Here is a 14,366-nt window from a genome sequence, read left to right as displayed (position 1 = left end):
TGCACAACTATTGTGGTTTTATGACTGATGTGGTGGTCAGATGGGATTTTGCGAAGTAGTTGCCAAGTAGTACCAATATGACCCACTTTGCAATCAAGTTTTTTTTGGACCGATGAGACCAGGATTGACCTCGACCAAAGTGAGGGAAAGGCCATTTGCATATAATGATATCTTCCAAAACTAAACACGGATCATGAGAGGATGTATAAACGGACAGAAACCTTACAGGGGAGAAACAAAAATTACAAGAGAAAAATCGTTTTTCATACTTGCGTCAAATCATCGGGTGCCATAGAAGAGAATTCGATTAATTCTGGTCAAGAGGACTTTGCAAATCGTCTTTGAAATGTCCTCATCTTCAAAAGCAGAAAATGGGCAACAACCAATCATGAGAAGCATAAACAAACAACTAAATTAAGTTTGTCAAGATGCATCGGTTTATTCGGAAGCAAAGCATCCCACTCCAAATCTTCAAATGTCCACTCACTGCCTGATGAGTCTCAAACACTGTGATATCAAACAACACAAGCTTCCCAGATAATTTCTTTATCAATGGTTGTTTGAAAGTGTGGGTTCTCACACACAATCTGTATTACGAGACAAAATAAGTTAACAGAGGGCTGAAATGTTTGTATTATAGTAATTCCTCGTTTATCTCGGGGGTTACGTTTTAAAGAAAACCCTGAGAAATCTGTGGAGTAGTCATCTTTATTTTTTTACATTTATTGTGCAATGCAACACTGTATTGAATGAAACCAAAGACTAACTGACAGTTTTTAGAAATACAGTCATACCTCTGTTTTCGACCATAATCCATTCCAGAAGGCTGTTCGAAAAGTGATTTGTTCCAATTCCGAAACTATTTGATTTGCCCACAATTAGGGGCTAATACACTATGCATAAATAACATAAAAACAGTCAGATTTGCGTAAATCACAACAAACACGCCTGTTCACAACGCTACACGAGGAAGCGTCACTTCCTCATATAAGGAAGATCGGATTTGCTCAGTTTGGTCGCAAACTGGTTTTCGGTCGTAATCCGAGGCATAAAAATCTCAAATTTTCTGGTTGAAAACCGATTTGGCAGAGAAGAGAGACGTTCGAAAACCGAGGTTTGACTGTACTGTACCAAATGTTTCTTCGATATTGTGGGTTTTTGTCACGGAAAAAATTTGGCAAACTAAAGTGATGCGGCGTTCAGTCAACTGAACACAATGCACTGCAAATAAATAAACGAATAAATAAACGGCACCAAAAAAACTGTGAAACAGCAAAGCCGTAAAAGATGAAACATGTTATGGCGAGGGATTACTGTATACACGACACATGACCCATCCGTAAAACAAATAACGACATGGTTAATGTATAGGTAACTTGTAATTCAAATGAGCTGGTTTCATTTTCATGTACATAATTTGCGCTTACACCTTGCACTCTAGGCGGCTTAAATACAGTGTTGATTCTCCGAGAGTATTAGAAGACACCTTTGATGTCGACAGTAGACATCTCAGCCTTTTCTCGGGCGCCGCTCCTGACACTTTAGAAAAAGATCAGCGTACTGAAATGGCTCAATCAGTGAACAGCTCAAGCTAATGTGTTTTGAGTTATGAAGGAATACAGCATCCCAAATGAATCATATTCAGATTAAATACATGATACATACATCCTATTTGTGTTCAGATTATAATAATACATTTTATTTATAAGCACCTTTCAAGACTTGAGAGCTTCATTCAAGTGGTTCATTTGGCTTTGATTTTCGCCATGCTCTGTATCTCCAAATGAGCTGCTGCTTGGTCAATGTGAGTGGGACGACACAGCTTGCTAATCAGGTTTTTTACCAAGTCCCCAAAATGCCATGAGGGTTCGGCAGAGTTTACACAGCAACAAATGAGCCGGCAGCAAATCTTTGCCTACACTGTCTGATGTTCATGCATGAGGAGCTTGAGCTCTAATTACAGGAAACGTTTGCAGTTGTCTCCTGCACCAATTACTTTCATTTATTTCCTTGGCGAGAGGCATTTTGAGATTTTGATCTATTTTTAGGACAAATTAAACTTTTGTGCCCTCCTGCTCAGTCTCACATGTTGGCATCAGATTTTTCTGTCGGGATTCATTGGCTACATCCGTCTGTTAATATTTGTCTTAAGGTGTTAAAAAAAAATGTAATATGGCCAGGCGAAGAACTGTCAGTCATACAATAATAATTGGCATAATGCCCTGACTTAAGGCCTTGTAACTAAGTAACCAGCAGGTTTGTCTTTTCCTTTGAGCAATGTTCTGTACATATAGCTGCCACACAATGGCAGCTAGATATACCGAATGATCAACTAGGCCGATTAGTGATGCCTGTATTCCTGACTAAATTCAGCATCAGATTTAAAAAGAAAGAAAAAAAAAACCAATAAGAGATCTATTTAAAACTTGACAACTTTTGCCAGTGCAGTTTGGGCAGTTATGCTCAACTGCATGCCAGGTGTTGCTCTTTTGCCCATTTTGCCGTGCTTTGCTGATGTAAACTTTACTCAGCAAAATGTTGCTAATCGTCAATCGCCATTAAGATTCACGAGGATTCAAAAGGTAGATGGATTCAGACGAGCATTTCAGCTCTCCTGATTCATGGGTGTGGCTAAAACGGTGCCTAGTGATGCAATTTGGTTCAGGCATGACGATAGAACAACTTGAATGACTTTGCTCATATCAGCATTTATTCGGTGCAATTGCAACATACCTACACCCCAAAAATACATCTTCCTTTCGGTTTGCATGGCACTGCAAACATTATGAACACACCCAAGATCTTGTTTATACTCTTCAAGTCTTACATTGCATTGAAAGTTGTCCCATACCGACCCTATTTTTACTCACTCTTAAAAGCAAACCGGAATAAAATATACTTCCATATCACCATTCACTGTAACAAACCAAAAGGGCAGAATGAAGAAAAACATGCACAGCCAAGGTTTGTAACAGACAAAACAACCATTTCCCTGAAAATGTCTTTTTATAGTAATCACTAATGAACTATTTCAGTGAAGTTAATTGCAGATGGGCAACAACAACAACAAAAAAAAACAACTGTTCAGTGGTCAATGATGCAATAAGTCAGCAACTAGTTCAACAAACAGTTCAATGAGGAAACACTGCCGTTAAATACTTGCATATTTACATATTTATTAGACCACCGGCAAGAGTAGTGTTTATCCCACTGCTGCCGTAAATTAAAGTATTTGTAATAAAACAACCCTGTTTTTTAATGTTTCTCTATTGGTCATAACAAACCCGGAACAAAATCTGAATCTAAAGTTCATTTCACAGATATTTTAGTCAGGGTTGAATACAGGCTCCAGTGTCATTAATAAGCACATGTTACAGATTGTGTACAGTACTTCTTTTATTTGAATCACGTCAACACGAGAAATAGTAGCTCCAAAACGTTAGCATTAAGCAGCATCGCATGATGATGGGAGTTGAAATGTTAGACGTGAAATACAAGAGGCCCGGAGCGAAAGTGCCTGATGACCAAATGGCAAAAGGGGAATGTGAAACCACTCACTCCCCATACACACAGGGATCCACACACACACACACACACACACACACACACACACACACACACACACACACACACACACACATTAAACGGATAAACTCGGACTGACAAAGCAATGGAAGAGTGTATAGCAGCACAAACTGACAAGGTAGTAATTTCCAGTGACTGTTAGTCCTTGAAGGAACTTCAGTGACTTACCGATTGTAGGTATGGAATATGAAGTGGAAAGAGGAAGCCGTTATCTTGTTGTACCAAATTTCCCGTGGTGTAGTTCACCTGTCAATTGAGATAAGGGCAAGGTTTAAAATATATTCAACCAATAGTGGAATACAATAAATGCCAAAAGAGATTTGCAGACAAACGGACCAGCCTAACGAAGGATGTGAATTTCCAAATATACACACAATATCATCCACCGTGGTTTGTCACCCCTGAAAAAAAAAAAAAACTGAATTACATTTGTGTTTTCTCCCTGCTGGAATAAATGATTTTGGCAGTTGACAGTTGCAATAAAAGTGCCAGCGTCATCGAAGGCAGCATTTGGCCCGAGCTTTGCTAATCTTGTCCACGGGAAATAAACAAGCACATCTGCTACAGGGTCATTATTAAAGCCACAGTTAACAAAGTTTCATTACAGTCGGTGGGGAATTAAAAGGCAAGATGCCATGAAGAAAGTAATCCATGTTGGCTTAAACAAAGACTCCCTACAGACAATATGCAAGGCAGCATATTAACAGGATTCTAAATATAGTCCACTGGACACTTGAACTAAATTCCACTTCTTTTAATCCTACCAATAACTCTTAAAGCAAGGCCTTCTTGCGTGTCAGTGAAGGCGTCTGATATTGAAAATACAAAAATACAGCTGACTGTCCAATGTACATTCCATTCTTCTGTTCACATGAAACTGCACCGCCACAACAAGTGCTGCTTCTACCATTTTCGTATGCCGCAATAAGTTTCACTTCAATTCAAATTTCACTCATCGTCTCATCAATACTTGTTTTAAGAGTAACCAATGAAAAAGACAGAGAAAAGGCCAAACGGATGGGTGCTGACTGTGCTGACGAAGGTCTTGAGGTCTTCATGACATCATGCACGACAATGGTTCGAAAAGGCTCAAGTTTGGGTCAAATTTTGAATTTTGGGCCATGTTTTAGAGGTTCCACTTCTTGACAGAAATGTGTATTCTTGGATTGATTTGCCGTGTCAAAATGCCCTCTGTTATGAATTTAAATTGTTAATCACTGAGGAAATTATAAAAAAAAAAAAAAGGGGGTCACCATCTGCTTTGGCGACCATGACAAGAATATTCAAAAGATCAGAGGGACCGCTTAAAGCTGTACGATGTGCTGCTGTATGCCTCAGTGCCTTGACTCTAAAAATGCAGAGACACATCAGCCATCATCTACATATGCTAGTGCTCAACCCTTTGCTGATCAGCGGAGACTCACTGCCTCCCCCCTGGGATGCCCATGCTAATAAACACCGGCAGCATGAAAATGTGCTGGCAATGGGTGAAAGTGTTCATGTCAATAAAAAGGCTCAGAAATAACTCGGGCCCGACCGATTCATCGAGCAGTCAATTTAATAGATCGATATTTGCTCTTTTGAAAATCAATCATCAACACATTACAAGATGAGACATGGATCATGACATTCAACACAGAGCCCCCCCCCAGTAAAAAAATAAATAAGGGGGGGAAAAAAATGCTATTTTTGCAGATTTTTTTCCCCCTAGTATAGTTAAACAAATACAAAATACATAGGAGCCATGTATCATTAAATAGTTAAATGTTCTGAATGCAATTGATTTCTTCATTGCTGCAAGGGTTAAGGGACTAAATGTAATTTAATTTATTCTGTTATTTATTTAGTTTTTTTTTTTGTCTCAAGCAATTGGCCTGTCATGATCCTGTCCTTGGCCTGGCCAGCAGGTGGCGGACTGAGCGGACTTTCTGGCTGCACACCTGCTGCCAATCTTTCAATCAGGGAACTGTGTATTTGAGAACCAGTAATCTGTCTGCGGGTTGTCGGGATATTGTTATGCCTTGATGCTTCCTTGCCCATAGACTATTTTTTGCTATAGATCTCGTCGTGTTTTGCTCTTGAACTCTCGGTACCTCCTCGTCAACCACGTCTTCCGCCTCCATGGGATCCCGCTGGATATTGTGTCGGACCGGGGTCCCCAATTCGTGTCCAGGGTGTGGAAGCGGTTCGGTCGTGCCATGGGGGCTACAGCAAGCCTATCGTCGGGTTACCACCCACAGTCCAACGGGCAGACCGAATGTATGAACCAGGACCTGGAGGTGGCTCTGCGATGCGTGTGTCTCCACCGTCCCTCATCTTGGGCCGTCCACCTGCCTTGGGTGGAGTACGCGCATAACACCCTGGTCTCCTCAGCCACAGGTCGGTCTCCCTTCATGTCTTCCTATGGCTATCAGCCTCCGCTTTTCCCATCACAGGAGGGGCAGGTGGAAGTCCCGTCGATACAGCACCATCTCAAGCGGGCCCATCACGTGTGGAGGGAGACCCGAGCGGCCCTGTCACGTACCGCCGCCAGAAACCGGCAGATTGCGGATCGGCGTCGTCGCCCGGCACCAAGCTATCAGGTGGGGCAGAAGGTATGGCTGTCTACGAGGGATCTGCGTCTGGCCGGCGCGTCGAGCAAGTTGGGGCCCCGCTTCACGGGACCGTTCATGGTGGAATCGATCGTCAGCCCCGTCTCCGTCAAGCTCCGGCTGTCGCCCTCCATGAAGGTCCACCCAGTCTTCCACGTCTCCTTGCTTAAACCGGTGGCCTCCAGTCCCTTGGCTCCGCCTCCCACCTCGCCTCCTCCTCCGCGGATTGTCGACGGTGACCCGGTGTACACGGTGAGGGAAATCCTGGACTCTCGGCGCAGGGGAAAGGGGTTCCAGTACCTGGTCGACTGGGAGGGCTACGGACCGGAGGATCGGCAGTGGGTCCCCCGCTCCTGGATCTTGGCCAGGTTTTTTTTTTAAACCACCCAAACTAATGAAATACTCCCCACATCTGGGGGCATATCGAGTGATCTAAGTGAACATTATTTACTTTGAGGCGATGGACAAGGCATCATTGCCACCATTTTTCTCCTGATCATGGCTTTGACGTTTTTTGCAAGGTTTACGCTTAAAAAAAAAAAAAATACACACACCAACATCCAATTGATTAGCTCTAACAAAACCAAAAACAAACTTTGCAAACAATCATGAGGGCAGCATGGACCAGGGGGAAAAAAAACGGGCAACAATACGACTAACTGAGCATGATGGGAATATTTTGCATTGTAGGAAGCAAAAAAAGACAAGAATCAAATTTTACTTTTGTAGCGAGTAACTGAGCAAAATTCAGTCTTGGTAAAATCTGTCAGAGCCGAGGGTATGACAAACTCTAGAACCCGTCTTTAAATGTGAGAAATGATTGTTTTTCAAAGGTCCTTTCCAAATGTTTTGATATTAGATATGGGTCACTTGACCATGACGATGTAAATGGATCAGACTTGGATACTTAGACGTACAGTGTCAAATCCAACATGCCGTGCTGTTGGTTTGCATGAGTGCCATTAGTAAGATGGAGAGCTCAATGAGGGTTGTCCATGGCCAGTCTATCCTGAGGCTACAAGCACAGGAAAAAAAGAGGGGTGAGAACTGAAGTACTCATCAGGTCACACTGACCCATTTGCCAAAACCAGTTGAGTGGGTTTTGTAACCCATCAAACCATGTCACACATTTGACCATCGGCAAGAATGACATTTTTTTGTTGAGTTATGTCTGACAGTTGTTTTGAACTAATTTTGGGATACGGAATCCAACACTGATCTGTTTTTCTCGGTCAAGTTTTTGAGTTACGGGAGCTCCAGTTTTCTAAAAAAAACTGACTGCACAAACAAGTTATCACATAGCTGTTGATTCAATCGTAATTAGCTCTTTTTACCACAGCTAATCAATGGAATTTTGTTCATCTGGAAGGTACACTGTAGACAGGGTTTTTCCTGCGTTCAAAATTGCGTGACGGCTCCAGTTCATTTTCTGGCACCCCCGGCCAGACTGATTATTATCGCTCAAAAACAGTGTAACGCTCCAGATGTGCTGATTGAGGAAATGTTGTCCCTCTGCGGCGGCTTCTTATTTTAACTGCAGTTGCAGTGTTACACCACTTTGGAGGCGCTGTATCAACGGCAGTGCAGAGGAAAGACCTGAAGCAACTACCGACGAAGAAACAGATCAAATCGTATCCCTCCCACGAGTCGATGTTATCAGCGCCCTGACTTTCCCAGGCGAATGTTACAGTCAGGTAAATATTTCCCTTTGTGTCAAAGTCATATTTATAATGTTTAGCATTGCAGAAATGGCAGGGAAAATCAGCCATTTGTTAAAGGCAACCGCCAGTTAAATATATTTTTAAAATGTAGTAATTCATGGCGGTCTGAAACACTGACGAGAACTAGGGTCAGAAAGCAGGACGGGACGAGTCTGCGAGGTGAGGCTACAGAAATCTGTTTCCAGATAGGAGTATAACAATGCAAAGTCAACATATACGTGATTGAAACATTATTTAGTATTCTTCTCTCCATATCGTCATTAAAACACACAAGCGAGTCTTTGTCACGCAGTGGCTAAATCAGTTTACCTGGCTCAGGCATACTGAGGAAGGCATGCGCTGTTATTCACGCCAAAAGCACTGTTCCCCAACACAGCAGGCAATCACTGCCTCCCTGAACCAACTACAAGCTGGCACATTAAAAAGACATGAGGAAATGGCCGTTCGCAAAGCAGCAGAAGAGAAGGAGAAGTATATTAAAGATGGTAGTACCTAAAAGCAGTCAACCAATAAAGCTACAAAAACTAAAATAATATTGTTTTGAGAGATAGTTTCACAAATATTTATTTTACAGAGGACACTGCAGCATGCTATTGCAGCACAGGTGGACATGGACCTAGAAGGCTGCTTCGAAATAACCTGCGTCTCTCAAATAAAAGTGGCTCCAACACAAAAGCTATGAGGCCATCATTTTCCTGTCCAGGTTTTAATGAACCAATTATTTAACAAGATAATAGTAATATTCTTACTGGAACTCTTAAAGTATCTTTCTTGGAAATTTATATTATATGCGTCACGGCGCATGGTCAGGATGGTCCCACCTGTGCCTCAATATCAGCCAACAAAAAAACAACAAAAAAAACTGCTAGAAAAAAGACTGCCTGCAATTTTGGAATGAGCCTAATCATTTTAGGTTTAATCAGTATAAAAATCTCATTCAGGGCTCACCAACTTATGTACTCAAGGGCTGCTATCCTGCACATTTTAGATGTCTCTTTCCTCCAACTCACCTTCAAATGGTCAGCCCATCAGCAAGCTCTCCAGAAACCATTTGAAGGCTCTTTGGAGGAGGTAGACATGTAAAACATGCAGTATAGTGGCCCATGATGTTTGGAGTTAGTGACCCTTGATCTAACTCAACAGATTATTATTTTTCCCCCAAATCGTTTCTCGGTGTAAAATGATGAAACAGCATTTAAAGTGAGATAGGGTTATGAACTGAAAAAGGAAAACGTGTAGAAATTTGCACATTAAGCACACTAGGGTAATTGGATATAACACTAAGTAGTTTTTGTTATGGTATTTTTACATTTTTAAAGGCAACTTCAGGATGGACCTATGCCTTCCCGGCACAATAAGGAAGAGACCTGAAGCCGGCGCTGTCAAGTCACAGACCCTGTGATCTGACAGAAATGGTATGCTACTTGTGGACAGGTCATACTAACTAGTCATTATAAACCTTCTTCTCATCCTTTGTTATATTAATGTGTTCTTCAATGGCTTCACTGGAACCGGAATTAAAGTTAGTGGATTTAATGAATGTAAAAAAATAGTATATTGTCATTTTGGAATATTCGGGGTAAAGGCTGCAGTTGTCAGAGATGAAAAATTAATTTCTCCGTACAGTGGAGCCTTATCTATATATGCATTATTTTCCACAATACTTTGCCTTGCAGATTCCTTTTCTTCATAACATGTAATGTATCAGACATCAACGTTAAGATGTTAAAAATCAGTTTGCTTGTAAGCCGCTTACAGCAGTATTTTTGCAGTTTCCCCCATGTTATGATTGTTGCCTGTTTGACCCAAGCCACCATTGTGAGTTGATGGTTTGTTGTGTGTTGTTTCACTGTACACAAAGAAAAAAAAAGCATCTGTTCTCATTCAGAAAACAAACGAGAGACCTGAGCTTTGGGATTGAGGCCCACAGCGTCATGAAGGGGTTTGGTGAAAGTGCAGCAGCATTGCTTAACTGCTCTGAGGACAAGTCCTGACACACCTGAACTGCAGCACAGCATCTCACAATGTTTCATGTATGTCTCCTCCTCATACCACAACAACAGCTCAAGAAATCATAGCATGTAAATCTTGTGTATGTGTGTGTGTGTGTGTGTATATGTATACACATACATATACATTTATACACACACACAGATAGATAGATAGATAGATAGATAGACCACACCAGACAAGACCCACGGTGTAGGTTGTGCAAAGAGGCACCTCAGACGATCCAACACATAACTGCAGGGTGTAAGATGCTGGCAAGGAAAGCCTACATGGAACGCCATAACGAGGTGGCTGGCATAGTCTACCGAAACATGTGTGCGGAGTATGGACTGGAAACCCCAAGGTCAAAATGGGAAACACCTCTGAAGGTGGTGGAGAATGACAGAGCGAAGATCCTGTGGGACTTCCAGATCCAGACTGACAAGATGGCAATGGGGAACCAACCAGATATCGTGATCATAGATAAATGGCAGAGGAAAGCCGTTGTAGTGGATTGTAGCGGTCCCAAGTGAAAGAAAGAAGGAACACGAGAAACTCAAGAAATACCAAGCGCTCAGAGAGAAGCTGGAGAGAGCCTGGAAGCTAAAGGTGACAGTCGTGCCTGTGGTGGTCGGAGCACTCGGGGCAGTGACCCCCAAACTAGATGAGTGGTTGCAACAGATCCCGGGAACAACATCGGACATCTCAGTCCAGAAATGTGCAGTGCTGGGAACAGCAAGGATACTGCGCAGAACCCTCAAGCTTCCTGGCCTCTAGTAGAGGACCCGAGCTGAATGAGGGACGGACACCACCCGAGGGGTGAGACGAGAATGAATATATATATATATATATATATATATATATATATATATATATATATATATATATTAGTTAGTATGGCCCGGAAAAAAAAACTAACGATCAAGTCTACGAGATTACAAGACAGACTCAAAAGCCGTCTTCGTGTAGATATGACTTGTGCTTGTCACGCATTGTTTTTCTCCCCATTATTTATTTGAATTTAAGGACGGCCGCCCACGCTTTCCACCCGACGACGTAGTACATACTTAAACATGAACTTCAATGGCAAAGTCTTGGAAAAAAAATACAAATAAAACAGTGAAGCAATGTCACATTCTCGTAGAGTGGACTCTCCACGAACATTTTTTTAGCCAACAGTCAGGATGAGACGTTGACGGACACAGAAACACCGCTCGAATCACCGGAAAGTCGCGTTTGAGGGAAAGGAGCGTTTCGTGACGGAGAAAGTAATGAAACTTACGGGATAAGTAGCAGAGCAGAGCCCGGAGTTGGGTTGAAGGAACCTGGTTGTCGTTTAGTGTTGCAAGTGAGCCCCGCAGACAGTAAAGGAGGAATATCGCCGCTCCGAGCTTTTTTCATTCAACACAACCTCCTCAGCCACCAAAGCCAGCCACGAGCTCCCGCTTACCGTAATCATCAAGCTCGCTTAAACACGCCAATGTAAAATCTACCGTAATAGACAAAAGCGCGCCGCCAAAGATATTGCTTTTCCGTCTGTCGACCGTTAATAAAAGAAAAGCGAAAATATTCATTCATCTTCCGAGCCGCTTGATCCTCACTAGGGTCGCGGGGGGCTGGAGCCTATCCCAGCTGTCTTCGGGGAGTAGGGGGGGTGGGGGGGGGGGACACCCTGAATCGGTTGCCAGCCAATCACAGGGCACACAGAGACGAACAACCATCCACGCTCACACTCACACCTAGGGACAATTTAGAGCGTCCAATCAGTCTGCCACGCATGTTTTTGGAATGTGGGAGGAAACAGGAGCACCCAGAGAAAACCCACACAGGCCCGGGGAGAACATGCAAACTCCACACAGGGAGGCCGGAGCTGGAATCGAACCCGGTATCTCTGCACTGTGAAGCCGACGTGCTAACCACTGGACATACCGGGCCACCCCAAAACAGAAATAGCTTTACAATAAATATTTTTTAAACGAATTGAAACTAGATATTACGTTTATAAAACTAACTATAATCATGGCGAAAAAACCCTTCGTTTTACTATTTTTACTTAATATCTTCGGATACATGAGCTTGTGGGGCTCATTTTGAACCTATGGATTTCAGTATTGCAGAAAGTCCCTCAGTTGTTTGAGAATTACAACCTATTATAACCGTACCTAATGCATCTAGTAGTGTCAGTATCACTATGAACTGCATTTGTCATCAGAATCAGTCAGCCATCATGAAAATACGTCAGAATAATGGAACTTATGTTATATTATAAGTGGCCCAAAAATTTCACACGTCAGAGGGGTTCCACTGATGTTTTCAGTGACAATTCCACCAGCATTGTCTTTTGTCCGATTTTGCACCATGGGAAACAGTCAGCTTGCTAACTGAATCATGAAGTGTCCACCAAATGCTCATTAAATGCTTACATTACCCAAAGATTTTCACCACATCATTGTCCAACCTGTCAGCGAGCCCACATATTCATCTGTTCGCATGTGCATTACATTCAGTTGTCTTCCTGATTGCCGATCATTCCAGTTCATGTCAAAATTACAGCTATGTGATTGTAAATCCTGAACAGGTTTAACATTTCCATTTTTTGTGTTGACCATTTTCTAAGCAGATCATGGAGGGGAACAAATCACTACACACAACAAGGATAATCACCGAAGCTCATCTTTGAGAAATGTGATAATTTGTTGACTTTATCTGGAAGGTGGGGGGTTCAAATGCATATGGATTATCGGCCACACAAACAATAAGTCTCTGTCTAAGATCTCTGCCCTTCTTGCCACACAGCTGCTCATCTTTCTGTTGTCCCATTTTCTCTTTGTGGAGAAAACTAACAGAGTCAGAGGAACTCAGTGAGGTGCTAATAAAAAAAGTTCTTTGACACTGAACAAAGGTGCTGAATTAAATTTTTGGGTAAGGGGCTCAGAGGAGTCGAAGTCGGAGGCAGGATTACAGTCATCTGTAGGTGGCAAAAGCTGCGTACAGGTTGGCAGCGGGACAGAACTCTGTGGCATGAATAAGACGGCTCCTCTCTTTATGGTAACATGTCAAAAACAGTCACGGCAACATGATTTCAATCTATATTTGATTGCATTTGGAATGGATGTGCACATACACCAAGTCGTATCATGGAGACATCAGCAGTCCAGAACAGAAGCAGTTCCATTTGCAAACGAAACTATGATAGATGGTGCAGTGTTGAAAAAGGGTGGTACAACAAGTGGAATGGGAATTAAATGTTATGAGCCGTGATAAATCAGAACTAAGTTGATAAATAGAGAAAGGTATTGAAGTATCCATTATGAATACAAGAGAAAATGGACACAAGAGTGCCAAGATGTGGATGTATATAATCCCGATACAAACCAAAAGTTGTAAAAATATCACGGTTAAGGGTAAAGTATGAGCCTCAACGGAGACTTCTTCTTACTTTTTTCTTTTCTGATCGATATAAAAATGATTTAGTAGATATAAACACATAACGGGGTAGGATTAGATAAGTTTTTTACTTCATCCTACTCCCTTGAACATAATAACTGTGTTGAATGAAGACTGATTTCTTTCTTTTTACTTTTTATCTACCTTATTTTCTGTCAAACTATTACTGTATATGTTTTATGTTCAATAAACAATAAACAACAACAAACAACAATAACAACGCTCTGTGTCTCAAAATCAATACGAGCAAGTGAAGGTATGAAGAAGAATATGCATACCTCAGGAAAGGGGAATTCGACACGGCAAATGGGAAACGTCAGCTTTTTTTATTCAAACTCAAACTTGTCAAAAAACAAAAAAAAAAAGCCCGTTTTGTTCTTTCACTTCCAACACAGTCTTGTGTCAGGCTCATTTTACTCTCGAGCAGAAATATTCCTTGAAGGAGACATTTGCAGACTTACCTGTGCAAGCAAGACCCAGAACCTTCATCACTAATGATCAGAGTGGATTTTCAGTTCTGCAAAGCACATGACTGACGTCTCTGCCTGTTGTGGTTGTGAATCGTTTCACAATAAAGGTCATTCAGCTGCCTCATACTCATCATAGTGCTCACTGCTGTTTGCAGAAACTGCAGGTGAGAATGTGGTCTGACAAACAAATGTAAATACAGCTACTTTTGTCAGTAGATTGTCGTGGATGCAGCTCTGCAGTCTATGCAAATATAGAGTATTCTAGTAAAAGTTCATGGTACACTCGGATATGGCACATATAATTGAACCAATTTTAGATACAGTCAAACCAGTAGTCTTGTACCAGCTTTATTTGAGACATCCAAGGTCCACAAGCAATCTTTTAAGACACCCGTCTTGTCAGTGGGATTTAAGTCTCTTTGATATTTTTAAAGCACAAGATATTCCTTTGATTTGGTAATTGTACGGCCCAAAAATGGATCAATAATTTAAATTTCTCTTCAGAATTTCTAGATGCCGTCATGGTAACACTGTTTAAAGAGCAAGCAGGTAAAATCGGCATC

The 14,366-nt window shown here is 41.8% G+C and overlaps 1 protein-coding gene across 2 annotated transcripts in view; it reads right to left on the bottom strand.

The window, feature by feature from the left end:
• LOC127598052 (tumor protein p53-inducible protein 11-like) overlaps positions 1-14,366 on the bottom strand; it is an 823,313-nt gene that overhangs the window by 28,156 nt on the left and 780,791 nt on the right. The window contains exons 1-2 of one of the 2 annotated variants that reach the window (XM_052061561.1): positions 11,169-11,353; positions 3,754-3,831 (exon numbers count right to left, since the gene is read on the bottom strand). The exons of the other annotated variant lie outside the window; for it this stretch is intronic. The gene's annotated coding sequence lies outside the window, so the exon portion shown is untranslated. Of the gene's footprint in view, positions 1-3,753; positions 3,832-11,168; positions 11,354-14,366 lie in introns of those variants that run through there. 2 annotated transcript variants of the gene reach the window in all.

The sequence above is a fragment of the Hippocampus zosterae genome, chromosome 3 (assembly GCF_025434085.1).
Source record: "Hippocampus zosterae strain Florida chromosome 3, ASM2543408v3, whole genome shotgun sequence".
NCBI classification, from domain to species: domain Eukaryota; kingdom Metazoa; phylum Chordata; class Actinopteri; order Syngnathiformes; family Syngnathidae; genus Hippocampus; species Hippocampus zosterae.
This window is presented reverse-complemented; position numbering and strand designations above follow the sequence as displayed.